This window comes from Typopeltis vanoorti, chromosome 6 (genome assembly GCF_054136105.1).
Source record: "Typopeltis vanoorti isolate ZY-2024b chromosome 6, IOZ_Tvanoo_1.0, whole genome shotgun sequence".
Lineage (NCBI taxonomy): Eukaryota > Metazoa > Arthropoda > Arachnida > Uropygi > Thelyphonidae > Typopeltis > Typopeltis vanoorti.
The window spans coordinates 158,845,001-158,869,112 of NC_143554.1; positions in this window are offsets into that span (position 1 = coordinate 158,845,001).

Genomic DNA, 24,112 nt, shown 5'->3' on the forward strand with positions numbered 1-24,112 from the left:
TCTTAAGCGAATATCCTCCACTGCACGTGGATGAAATATGCCAACGATCAGCAACAGAATACCCTCATTGCCAGCAGTAAACCGGAAGTGCCTGAACAGGATATCAGCAAGTTGTTGGGAGCCCCTCCACTCTCGAACCAGTATGGACAGTGAAGACGAGATTACTTGACCGGATGACCAATGGCGATGTTCCCCAATCCGAATTCATGTTAACTGCGATGGTTTCATTAATTTTCAAACGATGAGTTCCGACGCTGCAGATTTTATATCCCGGATAGAAAGAAGAATTCTGAGATTTAATTTTGTCTTCTTCTTCAACCCTTGTGTCCCTTAGGACGGGAAGCGTTCTCTGATTAGGGGTCCCAACGAATTAATGCAGGCTGGACGTCCTTCTCCGCTGCATCTGGTAAAGGTGCTTATATTTTGACTGTTGTGTTCACGTTGCTGGGTTGCCTGTTCCGAGGGATGTAAAACCCTCCCACCCCGTATGACACTGGCTAACTCGTCCTTGAAAAAGACCTGAAACGGTTCCTCACGTCATGGACGGCACTGGAACCCGGGTCTCTCCGATCAAACTGCTCGCCTCTACCAACTGAGCTACGCAGGCTCTCAGTGTAAAATCCATACAAGCAATAAAATGTTATTGGAAATTATAATAATATTTTAATCAATTCATTTAATTATATTTATTTATCGCTGAATCTTTCCAATGATAATGAAAATAGGCGGCCCGTGTTCATAATACAAAGACACAATAAATTTTCATATAAGCCAAAAAAAAAAATAAAAAAATTCGAGAAATCGTTTCAAAGTATTATTAACTATGGTAGATGTGTTTTGTTAAAAACATGTACCGTAGTTAATATAAGAAACTAATTAAGAATTGGTATTAGATCTTTGATGTCTCCAATTGGTCTTATACAAAAGGCCTGGAAATCCAATAGGCGTCGTAATAAATTGTGAGATGTCCTTCATAGTGCTTTTTCTCGAAGTGATAAGAGGATAATGGATCAGGGAGGCGAAGTAATTCTTCAATTTTATAGATATTTCGCATAGGGGTCATGTGGCAATTGGAGCTGTTGTTGCCTTTTTTGGTCCAAATACGTCGGGTTTCAATCCATTTATACTTGGTTAAGTTACCATTCCCATTTGTCTTGACTGGACGGTCCCATACTCTTGCCACATCTGTAAACCTCACGTGTTCCAGATGTCCGAATTATAAAGTCCATCCACATCTTTCCATTTCAATAACTTTTTCAACAGCGTGAGGGTTTGCAAATTAGGAACTTTTCTGCATAAGTTGCGGTGAAGAGCTCTTGCAACGCGATCCTGCGTTTGTTTATGGTCTCTGTCAGCAATCTTGAGGGAAGAACTAATCAGAGGATCCACTGTTTCTTCTACACTGATCTTCTTTACTCTCATTCTTCTTGAAGGCGTTCTTCTGACACTATTGCTACGTTCAGCGATTGTCAACTTTCCCTTCGATGTTCAAAATTTCTGTTCTTTTTGCCATTTATTTGTTCTTATACTGCCTTCCTGAATTCGCCACTTTTATTCGCTATTAGCATCTTTTAAAGCACTCTTTCCTTCTTCTACTGTTTGCTTCACTTGTAAAAGTTCTCATCCGATTTACATCATTGAGTAAATGCAAGGCGTCGTTCGTTGCTATAAGGTTTTTTTTTTTTTTCTTTGACGTTGAAATGCTTTCAAATCAGCTTGGGTCTAGTATGATTCCTGGGATTTCACAAACATTGACTGTCTGCAGTGTTTTTTATTATTATTATTATTATTTCTGCATTGGAAATACCTAAATTTTCTGGATGATTTTCTCAGAAATCTCTTAAGATCTTCGATGTCCAGCAAATGTGATATTTTCCTAATTTGTTCGATGTGTTTTGTCGTATCTGAGTCTGGTTTCTTTAGATTTAATGTTTCAGAATAGGGAATCACAGCGATTGTTCTGTTATTTTTCGACCATTTTTATGAGCTTTTACTATATTCAATTGGATTATTCCAGGATTGATTCCAGTATTTGGTTGCAGTTTCTCAGTTCGGGAATTCAACGCTGTCTGAGCATTTCTCCTCAACATTGCAGTGAAACTGTTCTTCGTTTGTCTTGGACTGAATTTTGGTCTGTATTGACGTCAAAAATTCCCCTAACATTCCACATACACACCCAACATCTCCTTCGTTAATACCAAATTATGTGACCCTCGCTTATTGCGGTATTGACTTCGAACAAATCCTCACCAGTCAGACACGTCAGTTGAAACACTTCTTGTGGCCCCGGATGAATTACTTTGCGCCCACCTCCCTCAAATAAACAAAACTGCTTTGTGGTATGAGAGATTCATTTGAATTTTCACAGAAATCACTTCAAGTTATTTACTTTCTCTTTTAATTCGAATTATAATTCGGTTGGTTTTGTTTTGCGACCTTTTGTTTCTTCGCTGTCTCGAAAATATTTTGCTGTGATTTCTTAAGAGACAGAAGACGGGATTTTTCCTCTTCTTCAATCCTCTGTTTCGAACCACCAATTCACAAGATTGAAATATCCTAAATACAACTGGCAACTTAATTTTTTTTGCTCTAATTCCATTATGACGTGTCGGTAGTCGTTTCGTTTTGCTACGAGAACTACTTTCGTTGACTTCAGACATTCCCTTCAATTTAAACTAAAATGCATCTCATCGAGCGAAATCAACGAAGGCACCGCCGCTTGCTGAATTCTGATCCTTTTTGCATGTCGCAGCGAACCTTCCACTGAAAGGCTTGGACTGACTCGAACACTGTGGTAATTCAACGATGTTTAATTTGCTGTTAAGGACAAAGTAAATTTTAAAAAATATTATTAAACAATACGTTATTAGTTAGTAATTATAATTATTGCAGTAATCACAAACATTTTGTTGATTCGAGTGAAACTGAAACTTCTTAATCGCATGTCGTGCAAACGAGTTAATAAATTTGAAGATTAAGAATTCCTTTGAGAAATGCGAAGGCATATAAGCAGGATTATAAAATATATTTCTGTAGTTTTTTAATTTATTATAAACAAATGCTAGTAATCGTGAACTCTTACAGGTCACTTCGTGTTCAAGGATGGGATGCTTGCGACCATTTCTTCTCTTTAAATGAAAGAACTTTCTTTCTTCATTCCCACAAGTCTCAGTACTTACAACTTGGTGCACACTTTTATGCGTGTTACTGATCGCACACAGACTAGCGCACTGTTTATTTATTTACCGGATGTGACTAATGACAGTGATGTTAACACCTGCGATCTCCGGAATATAAAAACAGAAATTTCATCTTCCCCAGGTGAGGCTCGAATTCACAACCTCCCTCACAAGTACTGCCTTATAAGTACCGCGCGCTGATCAATTGCGCCACTGGGGAATGCAAATTCCGCTTCTCTCACAAACTATTGGAGAGTTTCTCTCAGAGAAAGAGTACGCCTTGGAGAGTACCTGAAGCAATACTCACAGCGTACTTGGAGTACGTGAAAGGAGAGAATAGAAATAACTGTCTTCATTTATGCACTGAATTCCTTCAAAGCGGTAAAAATGACAAATTCTTTTGCATTTTAAAGTGAAGTGTTTTTTCCAAAACAATGTCTATTTTTTTTTTAATTTTTCAAATCAATATTTAATTGTTTTTCTTTTAAACAGGTAGAACGCTCTAACCACGTGTCTTTCTTCATAAGGTCATTTTTAAAAAGAAAAAATGCGAAAGCTACGAAAGGTTGTACGATTATATTGCGTTAGTGTCATTTAACACGCGAATGTGCCCGGGGTTAAACCCTACACAAGAGACTGAACGTGACAATGTTTCAAACCATTTCGAGCCTCCAGTAAACAGGATCTTCAGGTGGCAACGACCCCTCAAAGGCCTTCTGAAACATGCATCTCGCGATGCGATTCCAACCTCCTCGAGTAGGGATTGGAGAGAAAATATGTTAACCACTCGGCCAGGGAATTTATTTAAAGTGAAGTTTGTGAACACTTTTACTGAAATCTCAATTCATTAAATCACGTGAGTAGAGTATTAAAAAAAAGTTACAAATAACAAATTCTCAGGGGGGATCAGAAAAGCTCGCGCACGCAGAAGCTTCCATAAAGTAAAGAAATCCAAACATTATCGCTAATGAACAAAATAAAATGAAAGAACAAAAAAAAACCTGTCGCCCGAAGAAGGACTTGAACCCTGGACCCTTAGGTTAAAAGCCTCATGCTCTCCGACTGAGCTATCCGGGAACTCGTGATTCGCTCTTTTCTTGCAAAATTCGTGTCTAACCTAACACTGAATATTTAATAATGTTCGATCCAATGAGGGTCCTGCCGAATCGCAGATGAATTTCAAACTGCATCGTCATGCTTGTCATCCCACTTCGTATACCATAACATTCAAATTATTATTTTCGATAGAAATATCCACGTGATCTTCATTTGCATCAGTCAGTTGAGCAATCGGAATTGAATTGTTATTCATTAGTTGAACATTGGAAATGCACGCGCTTTTAAGTGCGAACGCTCTCGACTACAGTCAAGTTCAATCGCGATTAGATCCTTTCAAGTGAATTGCATTTGAATGGATCAGCTGAGCTTCTTATTTCACAGGACGGGGAAGGAATACGTAAGAGAGAACGTTCGTCAGTTGACCTCATTGCAGCGCACTCTTATGAATTAATTGAAGGATTTTCAGAGAGGTCGTCGAGTCTTCTAAAGGAGTTGGCGGAGCAGGGGGGGGGGAGGTGGAGTGCTGTACTCACGTGATCTTCGTTATTATGAATTCATCCCTTGCTTAACGAACCCTCCACTAACTAGTGTTAGTTAATATGACGAGATTAGTCAATCCACAAATCCGCAGAATGAATAAGAAACTTGTTCATTCTGCGCCACGCCACTTCAGTCTTCCAGAATATTCGTTTAGTGTAAACGAATATTCTGAAAGACTGAAGTGGCTTCAACAAGTTTCTTATTCATTATGAATAAAGGGGATGAATAAAAAAAGACCGCGTAAAGACATCCTCAGACACGCATGCGCAATGAGAAATTGGAGCGCAAATATGGCAACCTTCGGGCACTAAGCCAGCAAATATACGGCCATCCCCGTTCAGTCTCACTGGAATTTACGTTGTTTAGCTGATCTGCAGCCCAGTCGAGTGGCATCGATCACTTCATACAATTTCACATTAATTTTCTTAAATAAAACTTCAGTTTGCAAGGGGTGATGACAGTTCAGTATTGAACAAACCCCGAAGAAGTAGATACCGACTACAGCAGGGAAATCATTTCAAAAAGTCAGTTTTGATATGCACAGTTTTATAGTATTTTAGCCACTGCAAGGATTTAAAATGTGTATTTGTAAAATTCATAGAATGACTTCCAACCTTGAAGGTTTTGCATACGTGTGGTATCTGTAGACAAAGAAAAAAAAACAAGGAATGCACGTACCTTTTTTTTTATATCATTAGAAGTAAAAGGGGTATTCGTGAAAGTTTATGTATATACGAAAGCAATGTAGCATTCGTACTTCATCTCTTAATTTCGAAAGAATACTTTTGAAGAGGGGGGGGGAAGAAGATCACATTGCTTTCTTGTATAAATGCAGACCTCATTCTGTTTCAGAAAGAAAAGCAATCAGTGTGCCCATACCGCCCAGTAAGACTTTCTGTAGACGTATGTGTGTATGGAAATGTCACTTACGCAGCGTATATGCAAAATATTTGGTCACGTGCGTCACCACATGCTCGAGGCAACCATTTAAGAATTCCTGTCAGCAATCGTCAACAGCGTTGATCAGAGTGGGAAAAAAAAAAAAGAATCTTTCCGAGATCTAAAAAGGGCTTCTTAACTGTTCCCGTCTGGCTGGAGCCACGATTCTGAAAACAGCAGAGCTAACATGTTTCTCAAAACGCGAGATGTCCAAGGTGTTTAATCTGTGGAAAAACAACCCACATTGCTTGTGTAAGAGGGGTAACTGTGGTCCTAGAAACGAGATTGCCTCGTCTAAGAAGGCTTGTACGGACAAACAGAATTTTCTTTGAGCAGCAGTTGACCGAAGCATTTAATGAAGGCTCTTCCCCACCCTCACCCACCGAAATACGAGCAGGGAATTGAAGAGGATTAGTACTGGCAGTCGCATGCCTAAACGGTATTAAAGAAAAGTTTCTAATACGGTGGTCGGTATGAGCATGATGGAGTATTTATTTATCTAAGCGAGAGAAGATATTACAAATTGTTAAAAATAATAAGTGGGCTACACACACACACACACACACACAATTGAATCCCAAAGGATTCATTGGAATGCATTGTTCCTGAAATTAGTGAATTCTTAATTAAATATTCTTCATGTTAAAATAACGAAGACTAGAAATATTTAAGAAAAACTATTCCTGCTTATTTAGAACAGTCATTTAGAAATACCCGTGCATTAAATGCGGTTTCTAAACATTTACATATTTATACTAGTCTCATTTTTAAACAGATTAATTCTTTAAACCCCGATGTAAATTCTGCATTTACATATTTCGTTATATAGTATATCTTCAAGATTCTGAGAAGACGTAGTGGAAGAATACTTGAAATCTTGGGCGTGCATTTAAGTACGATAAAGTGATGCAGCTGCCATATGCTTTCTTAATAGCTCGTAATAAATTTGAGTAGGTCGGCTAACCTTTAATGACCTGCACAAATTGTTTCATATTATTTCTCTATAATTTGTTTATCAATTGCGACAATTCATCGTTTCATTTGCAATGTAATACACAAAAATTTATTAGGTTTAAAATAAAATATTAAGAGTAGGAATGATAGAAAATTTCATTCTAAAACTATCCCTACGCGATTGCATTACATGGTACGCATATGCAAACATGCGTATGATTGCAATATTGAAACAAACACCATCTAAAGCTGATGATTACGATATAGTTCTTAAAAGAACTGCGCAATGGACTGAGTCCTTGACTCTTTATCCCGTCATCTGAATGAAGAAAATCTGTGTGGATGGAGTGTTATTGAGCTAAAAAGCTCTAGTCATGGCTGGATAACGGCAATAGCTGAGCCTCAGTTAAAACTTCATTGACTACAGCATTGCCATTTGTTACCCTCTGTTTAAGTAAAGGGGTAAAATCTCAAAAAATCAGACGAACTGTAGGCCACTCCATAGTGGGCGAAAGACCGTCCATATCTCAGCGTTGGTTCCACTCAGTGACGGGCTCCCCCACCACCGAGCAGAACCACTTAAATTCCGAAGAAAATAATTCACCGACAAAGCCCCTCACCGGTCCATTTCGGAAAACACTCTCTCCGGAGACTCAAATTGCTCCCTTAAGGCAAAAACCTTAAGAGAGCAAACTCTCGAAACTCATCACACAAGGGGGTAACAGCAACAGCCGAACCTCAGTTAAACTTCATTGGTACAGCATTGCCATTCGTTACCCTGGATTTTTAAGTAAAGGGTAAAATCTCAAAAAATCAGACGATCTCTAGGCCATTCATTCGTGGGCGAAAGACCGTTCAAATCTCCGTGTTGGTTCTACTCAGTGAAACTCGACCACCGAGCAGAATCGCTCATTCCGAAGAAAATAATTCATATAATCCACCGGCAAGAACCCCTCAGCGAGCCGTGCCGGAGAACACCTCCCCGGAGACTCAAATTGCTCCCTTAAGGCAAAAACCCTAAGAGAGCGAACTCATCACCAAGGATAACAGCAACAGCCGAACCTCAGTTAACTTCCTTGGTACAGCATTGCCATTCGTTACCCTGGATTTTTAAGTAAAGGGTAAAATGTCAAGAAATCAGACGATCTCTAGGCCACTCATTCGTGGGCGAAAGACCGTCCAAATCTCCGCTTTGGTTCTACTCAGTGAAACTCGATTATCTATAAGAATTATATTATATTATATTATATATTATATATATTATATTATATTATATTATATAATTTTTTTTTTTATGACTGTCTTAAAGGGGCGAAGCAAGAATGCTTTTCATCTTCCCCGTTATCTGTAAGGACAGTGTATGGATATATAAGGTGTTATGGAGCAATTAAAGCTCTGATCGTGGCAGGAGGATAACAGCAGTAGCCGAGCCTCAGTTAGACCTTCATTGGCTATAGCATTTAGCATTGCCATCCATTATCCTCCAAGGGTATTGGATTGAAATCAATCTAATACCCTAGACCAGAATTTAATCTTTGATTATATAATTCTTATATAATTTATCTATAAATAATTTAATGGTATATTTATATTTTGTAAAAATATAAGAAAATCTCTTAATTACTTTTATATTTTTAATTATTTTTCAAATAATATTAATATTACAATATTATTTTATAAGAATTTGTTTGATAATAGAGAGAATAAACTGTTCATAAGCTGTCTCCCTGCAGTTTCATTTACGGCGGTAACAATGAAAACTGAATTGTTTGCAGTTACGTGTTGGCTGATGAAAATATAGCCGCAAAGTCAGTAGTATATTATTAAAATATATGTGTTCCAACTGACCTGATTGTTTGTTTAGAAAAATAAAGACATTCGAAAGAGAAATAGTGCGAGAGAAATAAAAAAAAAGAGATCTACTCGGTCATAACGTAGGTGTGAAGGGTCAGAGCAAACTCCCTCCTTATCGTCCCGACTCCGATATGTACACAGAACGTCGCACTGAAGGGTGCAAAGTGCAGAACGTAAAATGCTGTTTCCAGTTAGCTTCGTTTTTCACTTCAGGTGGCTTACAGAATTTTGTGGGCTACTACAGAATACCTTGGAGTGGCATTCCTATACAGAATGCTTTAGTTAATCTGTGAATAAGCTATTCTGATGAATTTAACAGGAGATTGAACAATGGGATTATATCGAATGGGAATGACAGGCGATAAGAGCGAGATGGATTTGAATGTAACTTTCCCTTACTCGCAAGTTTTCATCGAGTTTGGAGATCTTTCACTCTAATCCAACATCCTCCTACCTCCCTGTTAAGGGATGAATTCGTGAATATTCTTTGATCCGACAGCTGCACTTTGACCTTGGCAGACCATATCTCGATTGATTTTTGCTTAAACTGGAAATCAAATTGATGTTCAGAAGTGGGCAGAAGTGAGGTCATCACCGATTTGCAGACGCTTATAAAAAATTCATAAAGAATTGCGTATAACCGGTCACTTATCCCATTAACACGGATAACTCCGAGATCACTGTCTTGTAGAGTTGAATTTTGTGTCTTGAGCTTAATTTGCTGTGTCTGTTGATCAAGTGGTATAGCTGTGCGATAACTTTTGAAACTTTGGTGCATGTGCTCTTGATGTGGCTGTTGAAGCATAATCATTTATCGAGCAGTATTTCGAGGTAATTTGCTGCAGTTTTCCAGGGAATTTTACAGTTGAAGAGGGTGATGTCTCCTTTGGGGGGATGCTCGTCTTCTTGTGAAGAGTATCGTTGTACTTTTCAGGGGGTTTAATTGTAGTCGCCAGTCTGTAAACCATTTTTCTAGATTCAGGATGGTGTCTTGTACTTTTTGGTAACGAGATGTGGTTGGCGAGATCTGGCTAGAATAGCCGTGTCATTTGCATAAAGGGCGATGGTGGATGTGAGAGGATTTTGAGGGATGGCTGCCATATAGATGTTGAACAGGATCGGGGCTAGCAGTGATACTTGAGGAACTCCAGCGAGGATTTTCCGTTGGGTTGAGACTGTTTCATTGATTTTGAGTTGCATCCTCCTGTTGGAGAGATATGATTTGATCATGTGTATCATGTTTAGTGGAAGGTTTGCGATGATAAGTTTGTAGAGGAGGCCTTGGTGCCAGATCTTATATAGGAAGACGGCTCCAGTGTACTGGTTCCAATTAAATCATGCGTTGATGTATTCTACCAGTCTATGGATCTGTTGGGTGGTGCTGTGATTTTAACGGAAGCCAAATTGTTCTTGTGGAATGATATTTAGTTGGTTGACATGATCTTGGAGTCTGATGAGGATGATTTTCTCTGCTATTTTCCCTAAGTTGGATAGCAGACTGATGGGACGGTAATTTTCAGGTAGTTGTGGGTCTTTGCCTGGTTTGTGAATTGGGATGATGTCACCTATTTTCCACGACTGGGGGAAGTGCTGCCATTTGAGGATGGAGTTTATGATGTTCGCCAGATGTGCTATGGCTTTGAGTGGTAGTGCCTTGATGACTTTGTTAGAGATGCCGTCGGGACCTGGGGCTTTTTTGATCTTGAGACCGTTGATGATGCCGATTATTTCGGTAGGCTTTATATGGCTTGGATTGTCATCGGGACGATTTACTGTGAACCTGACTTTACGATGGATCTTGTATACGTGGCTGATGTTTAGGTTCTCATATGCAGGACTGCATTTTTTTTCAGCTTTCTTGCTATGGCTTCGGCTTTGTCAGCATCTGTGTATGCAAGGTGCTGTTCTGCTTGGAGAGGGGGGGGATTTGCGCTTGTTCCTGAGGTTGTTTAGTAATTTCCATATGGAATGATCTGCTGTCCAGATGTAGGTGAGCTAGTTATCCCATTGTTGATTCCTGTGGTTCTGGAGAGCTTCTCGGACAGATTTGTTTAATCTGTTGAAGGCTGTTTTGTCCTGAGGAGCACGCGTGTTGTGGTATCTTTTTCTTTGTCTGTTTTTTTTTCCCTTATTAAGTCCATGATTTCTTCCGGGAGACAGTTTTGTTTGTGGGTAATCATGGATACTGTGGCTGCTGTTATGGCTTTATTGATTTGATTGGTGAGGTTCTTTATTGCCGTGTCTATTTCTTCCTTGTCTTTTATATGGGGAACCGGACCAATGTGTTCTGGTAGCACTTTCCTAAGTTTTTCCCAGACAATGGAGGTTTGGGAGGGAGGTGACTGGTCTTTTTTCCCTAAGTGAAGTAGGATTGGGTTGTGGTCTGATGATAATTCGTTCAGTGCTTGAATGCTGTACTGGTATTTGATGTTGTGTAGGATGGCGATGTCTAGGATGTCGGCTGTGGTGGGTTGGTTCGGTGGGTCCTGTTACGACAGCGTTGTTTAATCCTGTGTAGCTGAAGAGGATACGGCCATTTTTATTTGTGGTTCTGCTGTTCCAGGAGGGATGTTTGGAGTTTAAGTCCCCAGCGACGATAATGGATTAATTTATGCCCAGTACAGCATACAAGTCAGAAAATAGCAGGATCTTAGCGAGGGAGTGTCTAGGCGGCGTAGATTTTAAGTCTGCCAGTTGAGTTTGTGTGGACTTTGACACCAATGAGTTCTAGGTTGGAGGTTGGGGGTGAGTATTCCGACAGAAAATCCCTACCCAGGATCAGCTTGATGTGTGGAAGAGAGGATCCTGGTAGGATCAGAAACTCCTGCCAAGCATACAATTTGAACTCAGGCAGGTATAATTTAATATTTACAGAATAGAAGCACAAATCATGGAAGTTGTGACACCTGATACTCTCACTCGTTTTTTAAGGTGAATGATATAAGCTCTGATCATGGCAGGAGGGTAACAGCAATAGCCAAGCCTCAGTTAGAACTTCATTGGCTACAGTATTGCGATCCATTACCCTCCTAGGGTATAAATCAATCAATCACCGCATCATACGGTCGACTAACTCCATTCTCCATGTTGGACGCTCACAAGTAATCTATAAAAGAAATGTTATAATTAAATAATAAAGGTGTGTTAAAATGTTGGCCAATATAATAACATTAATTAATAATATAAAGTATCAATTTATAAACACGATTTTTTAAATTTTAATTTGTATTTTAGACGAGGAGTAAATTATCAGGAATAATTAAAAATAAATCTTTATTTACACGGTTTCTACTAAAATGCCAACCATCTGACCAGAAAAAGAACAAACAAACAAAATTGCAAACATTACACTCGTCAAATATTTCGGAAAAAGGTGAAATTAGTTTCGAACTGCCTAAAACGATATTTTCCGCTTTGGTTTCATCGAATGGCACTTGGCGGAGGTTTCTCCCGATTTAACCAAACAGAGAACATTTTCCCTGAGCTCTATTTTTATTTTTATTAATTTTTTTCATTGAAAAAATAATGTGCAACACGCAGCTGTTGATCACGTGCTTATGCAGTTTGAAGTCTCCCAATCAATTAATTCGACTCGCCGATTTTTTTTTTTCTGTGCAAAGCTTGTAACATGAAAGTGGACCGCATGACAAAAGCGAAGATAAAAATGACTCCATTTTTATTTAGTCCCACTAATAAACAAAGGGATAATAATTTCATATCATAAATGGCTAAGATTTGCCAATAATATCTTAGAAAGTAAAACAAACATTTTGAGAACTATCTCATTTGCTGGTCCGGTTAACAAGAGCTAAAATCTTATTGTTCTGAATGAGGCACCCCTTTGCGTCATAAAGAAAATCACTGTCTCAGTAGTTTTACTGTCTTGATTCAATCCTTTTTTTATGCATTTGCACTGAGTTCTTGGTAGAGCAGAAATCTCCTGCATGGCAATCGGATTTGCTGCTACAAATGAAAACGCAAATTTTCCAGCCCTGTTTACGATTTGAAAAGAAAAAAGAAATCGATTTTTCTTTGATTATATTTGTTGGATGGAGATATGCACTAATTAGGAAGTCTGTACTGATCCTAAGGTTATGGCTGTAGAATAGAAACCTTAGCGGGCAATGGTGAACCGATGACTGAGAACGCTAAGATGAACTTCGTGAATAGAATTGTTGAGAGCCTTTGAAATCTGTGAATAAGAAATTCCGTATTGGGGCATTGTAGGTCTAATGAATCCTTAGTCATGTTTCTCAATTAGCGCGAGGATTTCAAAAGCGTCTCTGCAGAGTAATCTGTAGTGATGACCCCCTTGATTGGATAGACATGGATTGGATTGGATTGATTTCGGTGGTTTGGGATCGAATTCGGTCCAGCAATATTGCGAAGAATGGTTTCTCGGCAGAAGGTGAGATGTCTTGTCTCAAAAAAAGATGATACAGTTTTTTTTTTAATTTAGGGTCAAATAAAGCGAAGTTATAGAGCATCGAAGAAATATCTAGTACCTAAGTAGCATTCAGCCTAAGTACCTTAAGGAGAGCAAAGTGATGAGGAGGATGTTTGTTGCAATAAGGATCTACAACATCAGATGGAAGATTTTGCTTTATAACCAAAAAAAATGCAGAAACATTCCCCGTCGCTTTAATTCACCTTCAGATGAAAAGGTCCAATGAATGTGCTCCTGAAATCCTAAGCGAAATTCAAATGGTATCTTTTTTACAAAATGGAAAAAAAGATTTGTAAAATGCTTCCATTGTATTATTGAGAACAGTCTTTGAACGGATGAGTCTGCCTACAATCTGGAAACTGCCTTAAGGCAATAATGCCTAATCGTAAGAACCTCCGCTATAAGAATCGTGAAACGAAAACTTTTTCTTGTTCTCTGGAGAGTTTCAGACTTTAGATGGTTCCAACTCTTTCACTGCAACTTATGTTTCACATTCAGTGGATGTACTGGGAAATCCATATTTACAATTCACGAAAAAAAGGTTTATCAGTTAAAGGATGGATTCGTGCTTCTTCCGCTCGACAGGAACAACTCGTATTTGTCTCCCTTATGTCCAAGGAATTGTCGAAGGTGTAGCGAAAATTTTAGAACCACCGAACATCTTTGTAGCCTTTCGTGATGTCAGAAATATCTCAACTTTCCTCGCATCTCTTGTGAACGAGCTTCTTCCTCTTAACTATTTGGATGCAGAGAAGAGAAGACTCCTTGTTTTTGTGACTTATCTTATTACGAACAGCCTGGAACATCTGTTTTTATTTGTCTCGAAGAACGGACTTGCTCTGTTATGTCATATTCACCAAGCACAGATTCCACTGGAAAAGAAGAGGAAAGAATCCTTCTTAAAAGTCGATTCCTTGTAGAACGCGTTCTAAAGAAACTTGTGAAAAGTTGCACATTTGGCATAACGTAATTGGACCCAACGGTCTACGTTTATGTCCTCACCTGAAAGAGTTCGTTTTAATCTGCTGATCTTTCCCAACTTTTACTTACACATAATTGCTTTTTAGTTCGGAAAATATTGACCCTTTTTGTATCTCCCATTCGCTCCTAAGATGGTGCTTTTGACAATTGTTGTTGTGCTTTTCTCATCCCACTTTTTGTACTGAAAATAGCGTGTGAAACATTTTGTTAATAAACAGAATGTGAGTTTTTCCCGTCTTTTGTAATTCATTCTGAACTCACTTCGATAAATTTGAAATATTTTTTACATATCTCCAAATCCATGTGATGAATAGAAATCTGATTTCAGACATCAGATTTCTCGATCTCTGACAGATGCCATCAGAAAAGAGTGCCCTTACATAACCATTCATAAATCATTAATGGAATGTGCCGAGGATAATAAGAGCCACCCTTCCGTCCGAATATTACATTTCTTGTGTTGTGCGGTCTTTTGCATTATGCAGTTTAGCATCGGAAGAGAAAAGTCATCTATCATAAAGGACAATCACAAACATCCTATTCGCTCGGCTGTCTTTGGCTGGTCAAATAAGTCTCACATCTAAGATTAACTTGGATTTAAATCCGGATTTCATTTGGCATGTTTAGTTTAAATGTTTCAATTAGTTCGTTAAATTAATTCGTTTTTGATTACCTCATAGCAAACGAAATAGAAAAACGCCTATAAAATATTTTTTATCCTTTCTTTTAGTAGTTATTTTGGTGTCAAATGAACTTTTTTTTCTTGGACACTTACGTAATATTAAACGCACAATATCTTGATTGGCCGGAAAGATAGATTGAACAGACAATTTGAGAGGGCAATTGCGATGAAAGTAAACATCCTGTGTTCGATTTCAGAGTAATAGTTGAACTTGAAACTGGAACTTGAAAGAATAAGAACGGGTGCTTCGTATTTGCGGAAACATCAAATGAATTTGACAATCTAAAGGAAACAACCTTGAACAATACAGAAGAGTTCTTCGTTCGCCCAACGAACTGCTTTGCAGTTTTTTTGTCGTTTTTCCAAAAACGACATCAGTTATTTCGGTCTATAAAATTGTCAAAATGCAGTCGGTTTCTGCAATTCTCTCATTCAAAATGCAATCAATGTAAAGTTGGATGACGGACATTTTAACTCTTCAGAAATATTCTACGTTCGTTCTTGCAATACTATGACGTAGTTCGTCACCATGCCGATACTCATAATAGTCATTTCTATAGAACCCCGCACAACACAGACAACAAAATGTCACCAGCATGTTCAAATAGCATTTTTTTTCTTTGGAATCCCAACACAGAATCGTGGTTTAAACCGCATTCGCCACCATAGTATCAAACCTAAGAGAAAATGTCATTTCATAAGCAATCTTCTCATGGCCGCCGCCAGAGAGCGTGTGCATCACAGCTTTCCAACATCCTGTTATCCAACCTTGGCGAACTTTGAATCCATAAGTAGAGCCTGAGCAGATTTTTTTTTCGTATTTTCTTTCCTTTTTTTCCTAAAGTGAGGCGGTTTCTAGGATGAAGTTCTTTTATTTTGTATAGAAACTGCTTCTTATCCGAAGAAGAAGTCTTAAACACGTCTACACCAATCGGCAGGTTTATACGAAAATTCACAACGGTTGTTTCCTGTGATAAATGTGCTTCGAAAAGTGAAATATCCGGAGAGAGAGAGAGAATAACAAACTCAAATAGTTTTACAATATCCGATGGAAGTTCTTATTTGCGTCAAGCTGTGGTATCTGATAATGGAATAAGCGAGGATGACAACAACAAGATTTATCATAGCATCGGAGGGTTACTCTGATGGATGGTCCCCTATACCGACCACGCATGAATGGTCCAATAAAGTGTTGGTTATTTTCTAAAAACCACGAGAACTCAGGCTAGACTACCATTTGTGTCGAAATGCATGCCTTTTAGTGCAAAAACTGCGATTTATTACGAACCTGTTCTAATTGGAAGGGTACTCAATTCTTGTAAAATGCATTTATAATATTATTATTATTATTATTATTATTATTAATATTTTTTTCATAATTTTATTATAATTATTATTTTTTATTTATTTGAAATTTTTTTCATTTACAACAGAATTCCACAAGCAAAGTGTAGATTGTTATGGTTACATTTGACGTCAAAATTAACAAATAATCCTCAATACTTTCATCTTTAAAAGTATTACATAATAATTAGCAGAATAATATTAACAGCTTACGCAATTAATGCTGATTAGGTCAGCACAATTCAAAGCTGTTTGTTTAGTTTATGTGAAGATCTTTGTAGGTCATTAATTTATTTTTTAAAACTGTAACAACATTTTGTTTATCATCATACAGGGTATTTACATAAATACAATAAAGCATGCTATTACATTTTCTGTTCGGTACAAAATGTTGAGTACAATGGGTTTTTTTTAAATGTAAATATACATAATTTTTTTTCAACATCAATATCATAACTAATTATTACCCAACCTATTTACATGTACACATTTATTTTTAATATCGGTATCTTCATTACTATTATACAATACTGACTGTTTTGTTACATTATTTGGAGTCTATGATTATGAGGATCACATGTGGATGAGTGAAGCGGATTAATCCCACCATCTTCGAAGCTTGGGTTAGCTTTTATGAAGAGAGTGGGGTTAGCCTTTACTATTTTCGCCTTTATTACATCCCATACATAGTTAGCCTTTACTACATCCCATACATAAACAGTAACAATGTTGTTGTTACTGTTTATGTATGGGATGTAGGAATTGGAAGCTGGTGATGTGTGATGTGTATATTAGTGTTAATGGTATATTATCTTTGTTGGTATATTTTCCAGAGTTCGTTTTTTAATGTTCTGTAGTTATCTATGTGTTTTAAATTACTTGGTAGGTTGTTGAGTTGCGTGGGTATATGGATGTGATCTCACAAAAGAACCGTATGAGTTGTTGAAGGGTATAGGGATGTAGAGAGTTGTTGTGGGTCGTGTTATACGATATGTGTCTGTTGTTTCGATAGGTGATGTTGAAGTAATTCCTTATTAGTCTTATGTAGTGTTTCAGATTTTTATGCTGAGGATAGTGTATCGCCATATGCTGGTCGGATATTGGTTGTTGCGTATGGTGTCTTTTTTCCCACGAAATTTTGTTGTTAGTTGGTTTCTTGTGTTTTTGTATAAGGTTTATAAATGTGTTTTACAGGGTGACTTTTTTCCATAAATTTTCTTTTAGAGTAATATATTTAGTATGTCGCCATTTATCCATGGATTGTTGTCTGTATGTCGCCTCGTTTGTGTAGGCTTTGTTGCTTTTTTGTATATTTCTGTGAACTTTAGTTGGAAATTCTCATATAATGTTACAGGATCATTTATTCTAAGTAGACAATAATAATAATGATAATAATGATGATGATGATGATGATGATGATGATGATAATAATAATAATAATAAAATACACTTGCGCTCGGAAAGGCTTACATTCTACGAGTACAGCGTATATCTTGTAGGACGATAGGATTATGACGATGTGTGTATCTGCGCATATCTTAGAAAAAATAAATCACCTTGAGTGACTTCCTTTCAGTTTGTGTTCACTTTTAATCCACGACTAAATGTATTATTATTTATTATTTATCCCATTAATCCGACAATTGAAAGAAGGCTGTTCCCGACCCATTTCTCACCGAGCTGGGAGCAGATCGGATGTGTGTTAAGAAAACCGCTGCATTAAATGAAAGCTTCTAATTCAGTGGCCGTTGAGGGGATTCTGTTGGATTGAATTATTGTTATTAGGATTATTATTACATATTATTATATTACCATTGAACCATTCCTTTCTTAAGAGTAGACAACTTTCTCCTATTTCTGCGAAGAATTTTATTATTTGGACAGAAAGTTGAGTTGAAGGAAATCGAATTTATAGAAATGGGTTTAAAAGGGGTACTCAAGTGGAAAAGGTGCGTTGTTTTTATGTTAAAGGTGCGTCGGAGTTGAATTGTCATTCATTAGTTGAACATTGGAAATGCGCGCGCTTCTAAGTGCAAACGCTCTCGACTACAGTCAAGTTCAATCGCGATTGGATCCTTTCGAGTGAACTGCACGTGAATGCTGAGCTTCTTATTTAGCAGAACGGGAAACGAATCCGTAAGCGGGAACATTCGTCAGTTGACCTCATTGCAGCGCACTCTTATGAATTAATTGAAGGTTTTCAGAGAGGTCGTCGAGTCTTCTAAGGGGGTTGGCGAAGGAGGGAGGGAAGGGGGAGTGCTGTACCCACGTGATTTTCGTTATAATGGATTCATGAATGAATAAAAAAAGACCACTAAAGACATCCTCAGACACGCATGCGCAATGAGTAATTGGAGTGCAGATATGTTAACCGCTCGGTCACAAGGCCGGCAAATACACGACCACCCCCGTTCAGTCTCACTGAAATATACTTTGTTAGCTGATCTGCATTGAAACCACTGCTGTATTACATCGCCTAAGTTTCTCTCTTTCTTTCTCTTTTTTCATATATTAATATCGATTTCACCAACATTTAAAATTTCAAAAGGCGTTCCTATTAACTATTTATACTTTCTAGAAAGATTGAGATATTTTAAAACTATTTTTAAAGATATTTCGCTCGTGTGGCAACTGGAACTGTTGTTGCGTTTTTTTTTTTTTTTTAGCCCAAAGACGTCGGGTTTCAATCTATCTATTTATAGTTGGCTATTTTATCACACCCATTTGTCTTGACTGGACGGTCCCTTCCTATTCCCATATCTGTAAACCACACGCGTTCCAGATGTCCGAATTTTAAAGTCCATCCCCATCTTTCCATTTTCAATAACTTTTTCAACAGCGTGAGGGTTTGTAAGTTAGGAAAACTTTCTGCATAAGTTGCGGTGAAGAGCTCTTGCAACCCCGATGATGCGTTTGATTATGGTCTTCTCGAGGGAAGAAGGAATCAGAGAGAGTCCACTGTTTCTTCTACACTGATCTTCTTTACTTTCATTCTTCTTGACGGCGTCCTTCTGAAACTATTGCTAAGTTCAGTGATTGTCAACTTTCCTTCGATGCCCTTCAGATATTCACCATCAAGAACTCTATTTTTTCCACACTTCTGATATTTTTGCCATTTATTTGTTCTTATACTGCTTTCTTGAATTCACTACTTTTCCTCGCTATCGGCATCTTAGAAAGCACGCTTTCCTTCTTCTACTGTTTGCTTGACTTGTAACAGTCCTCATCCGATTTATATCTTTGAGTAAATGCAAGGGGTAGTTCGTTGTCATAAGGTTTTTTTCTTTGACGTTGAAATGCTTCCAAATCGGCTTGAGTCCAATATAATTCCAGGGATTTCGCAAATATTGGCTGCTTGCAATATTTTATTTTTTTATTTCTGCATTGGAAATATTTCAAAAATTCCTAAGTAGAATTCATTCTGGGACGATACTTGACCTTCCATTCATCTGCAAACCTTCGCTCTCCTTATTATCTTGTCTCAAACGACAGTGTTGCAAATTCAAAGTCCAGACTTCAAACGAATGCGAGTACGACGATTCGGACTGTACTGAGCAGAGACTAAATTTTCTTGATGATTTTCTCGATGAAATCTCTTAAGATCTTCAGAAAATATGATCTTTTCCTAATTTGTTCGATGTGGTTTGTCTTATCCGAGTCTGGTTTCTTTAGATTTAATGTTTCAGAATAGTCAATCACTTGAATTGCTCGGTTCCTTCATTTTTATGAGCTTTTATTGTATTCAATTCCCCCCCACCCCCCCCCCCCCCCACCCCCCCCCCCCCCCACCCCCCCCCCCCCCCACCCCCCCCCCCCCCCACCCCCCCCCCCCCCCACCCCCCCCCCCCCCCACCCCCCCCCCCCCCCACCCCCCCCCCCCCCCACCCCCCCCCCCCCCCACCCCCCCCCCCCCCCACCCCCCCCCCCCCCCACCCCCCCCCCCCCCCACCCCCCCCCCCCCCCACCCCCCCCCCCCCCCACCCCCCCCCCCCCCCACCCCCCCCCCCCCCCACCCCCCCCCCCCCCCACCCCCCCCCCCCCCCACCCCCCCCCCCCCCCACCCCCCCCCCCCCCCACCCCCCCCCCCCCCCACCCCCCCCCCCCCCCACCCCCCCCCCCCCCCACCCCCCCCCCCCCCCACCCCCCCCCCCCCCCACCCCCCCCCCCCCCCACCCCCCCCCCCCCCCACCCCCCCCCCCCCCCACCCCCCCCCCCCCCCACCCCCCCCCCCCCCCACCCCCCCCCCCAATACGAACCCATCAGAAGATCCACAATATTCCATGACATTGAGGCGGGAGGACTCGGCTTAATAAACGTACACCTAAAAACTCTAAGTGCGAGAGCAAAAATCATAGAGAGAGCTTACACAGAGGAAAAAGCATGGAGCGCATATATAATATATTATATGCAGAAGATAATGCCCGACAAAGTAATATGTTCCCTTCCGCGCTCGAGTGGCAAAACACCCAGAATGTTCCACGAGATTGCGGAAGGTTACAACTTTATTAACAAATACATAGGAATAAACGAATTCTTGAAGATGAGAGCTAAAGCAGCACACATCAAACTCACGCGCACAGTTATACCACCACCACAACACCGGGAGATTGAAAGAGGGACATTAAGACTATCAAAGACACTTAAAAAAGCTTTCAATCTGCCCATAAACCCCAAATTAAAAACCTTCTACTACAAAGTACACCACGCTTGTTTGCCCACCAAAATGTGATGCACAGCGAAAGGGATCCCTCTTCAAGGCCCCGCCAGATGTCATTTTTGCCCCCAACCAGAAACACTTTACCACTTAATGCTGTACTGCCCTCACACCTCCCGAATATGGAACACAGTTCAAACATTCATAAAACACAAACAACCCTTTACAGAACACACGTTATACTGGTTACACGAAGGGAAAATTAACACAACTAAAGCAATCATTATTATAACAACTATGTACTCGATTTGGACATACAGATGCGACAAAATTTACGGAAGGGAAACAGGACCAGACATACTCAAGAAAATAAACAACATATTAAAAGACACAATCGCAGATACCATAAACAGAAACAAAATAACAAAACACCAATGGCGGCAAATAGGTCTCATCTCAGAATTCGAAGAACAACTGCAAATCGTAGAAATAAAGGACCCACCATAAATTTAAAAAAAAAGCATAAAACACATATATACACGATAAAATATACATAAGTGAAAGAAAAGCATATTGTAAACTTTTTCATTAAGCTGTATAACCACTTGTACCTTAATTGCTTTATGCTATAAGTAATTGTAGTTCTGTGCATAATATTTGTCAACTACAGAGGTTGTAGTTTAGTTCTATGTATCCAAAATGTCAATGACAGTTTATATAGTGGAAGAGCTTGATGACATTTTACTGATCCGGTGGGTAACTCAAATCTCTGCCAAAATGCAACCCTCTCCTTCTATGTTAAAACAAATACTACACATGTATATAGACAGTTGCAATCTGAAAGTGATAATAATGAAGCAATAAATCGTGTAATGAGATGCAAAAACAAGTTTTAGTAATTATATGTTAAGAATATTTATGATATGTAAAGTAACTACGTGTGTATGTATAAATATGGTATATTTAAATAGCGCTTAACACTTCATGATAAGTTAATAATGTATAACCCAAACGATATCTGTATAATCCCAACTGTATATGTATAATGCACAATCCAAAGTGTACATTATACTGTAAATGTATAATGTACAATCCAAAATGTTTACAGTCCAAATGTAAAAGTGTCAAGTCAAACATAACAAAGGTCTATAAAGAAGTGTCTTCGAAAGAATAATTATATGAATTATAAGTAAAATATGATTTATGGAAATAGAAATGTGACTGGTAACTTAAATTCATAATACAGAATTCCATGGATAGTAAAGTTATGTTACATTAAAAGAAAAACTGCTTAACTCATGTAAAAAGGACTGTAGGAAGAAGCAGACACTGAGCAGATTATCGATGATAAAAATAAGGAAAAATAAATTGTGCATAATATATATATTATTAAGATATCAAGAAATGCAAATCGAAATGCCAATTAGAATAAGCATTCTGTGTACAACTGTATATATTTTAAATAGTTGTACATATATTTACTTGGATTGTACGTAGATGCTTTAGTGTTAATAAAATATACTCAGCCGTAGAGCCTTAGGCTTTTAAGCTAAGGGTCCCGCGTTCAAATCCCTTTTCAGGCGTCAGTTTTTTTTTTTTTTTTTGTTCTTTCATTTTATTTTGTTCGATAGCGATAATGTTTGGATTTCTTTACTTTATGGAAGCTTCTGTGTGCGCGAGCTCTTGTCATCCTCCCTGAGAATTTCTTATTTGTAACTGGTTTTTAATACTCACGTGATTTAATGAATTTGGATTTCGATAAAAGTGCTCACAAACTTCACTTTCAATAAATTCCCTGCCCGAGTGGTGAACATATTTTCTCTCCGATCCTACACGACGTGGGTTGGAATCGCATTGCGAGATGCGTGTTTCAGAAGGCCCTTTAGGGGGTCGTTGCCACCTGAAGATCCTGTTTACTGGAAGCTCGAAATGGATTGAAACATTCTCACGTTCAGTCTCTTGTGCGGGGTTTAACCCTGGGCACATTCACGTGTTAAATGACACTAACGTAATGTAATCGTATAACCTTTCGCAGGTGAGATTCGCATTTTATTAAAAAAAAAAATGACCTTAAGAAGAAAGACACGTGGTTACAGCATTCTACCTCTTTAAAAGAAAAAGAATTAAATATTGAATTGAAAAATTAAAAAAAAAAAGACATTGTTTTGGCAAAAACACTTCACTTTAAAATGCACACGAATTTGTCATTTTTACCGCTTTGAAGGAATTCAGTGCATAAATGAAGACAGTTATTTCTATTCTCTCCTTTCACCAAGTACGCTGTGAGTATTGTTTCAAATACTCTTCAAGGATTTGCATTCCCTGGCACAATTGGTCAGCGCGCGGTACTTAAAAGGCAGTAGGCGTGAGGGATGCTGAGGTTGCGAGTTCGAACCTCACCTTGGGAAGGAGTAATTTCTGTTTTTATATTCCGGAGATCGCAGGTGTTAACATCACTATCATTAGCCACATCCAGTAACTAAATAAACAGTGCGCTAGACTGTGTGAGATCGGTAACACGCGTGCAACTGTGCACCACGTTGTAAGTACTGAGACTTGTGGGAATGAAGGAAGAAAGTTCTTTCTTTTGAAGAGAATAAAAATGCTCCCGATACTCGCGAGCATTCCTTCATTGAACACGAAGTAGCCTGTAAGAGTTCACGATTACTAGCATTTGTTTATAACAAATTAAAAAGCCACAGAAATATATTTTATAATCCCGCTTATATGCCTTCGCATTTCTCAAAGGAATTCACAATCTTTAAATTTATTAACTCTTTTGCACGACATGCCATTAAGAAGTTTCAGTTTGACTCCAATCAACACAATTCACACAATGTTTGTCATTAAATAATTAAATAAGCACTACGAGTGACATCTCACAATTTATTACGACACCGAGTCGATTTCTAGGCCTTTTGTATAAGGCCAATTGGAGACATCACGGATGTAATACCAATTCTTAATTAGTTTCTTACATTAAGTATGGTACATGTTTTTAACAAACACATGTGCCATAGACAATAATACTAATCATTGAATCGTGAATAGGAATTACACCAGATCGAGGGTGAAAATATTCCAGTAATATCAGAGTAATATTGATTAATAGTTGATTATCTACCAATGCTTTGAAAAGATTTCTCGCAGTTTTTTTTTTTTTGCTTATATGAAAATTTATTGTATATTTGTATTATTCATTGTCAAAGGAAAGATTCAGCGATAACTAAATATAATTAAATTAATTAATTAAAATATTATTATAATTTCCAATAACATTTTATTTCTTGTATGGATTTTACACTGAGAGCCTGCGTAGCTCAAGTTGGTAGAGGCGAGCCGTTTGATCGGAAAGACCCGGGTTCGGATCCCGTCTATGACGTGAGGAACCGTTTCAGGTCTTTTTCAAGGACGAGTTAGGCGGTGTCATGCGGGGGATGGAGGGCTTTACGTCCCTCGGAACAGGCAAACCAGCAACG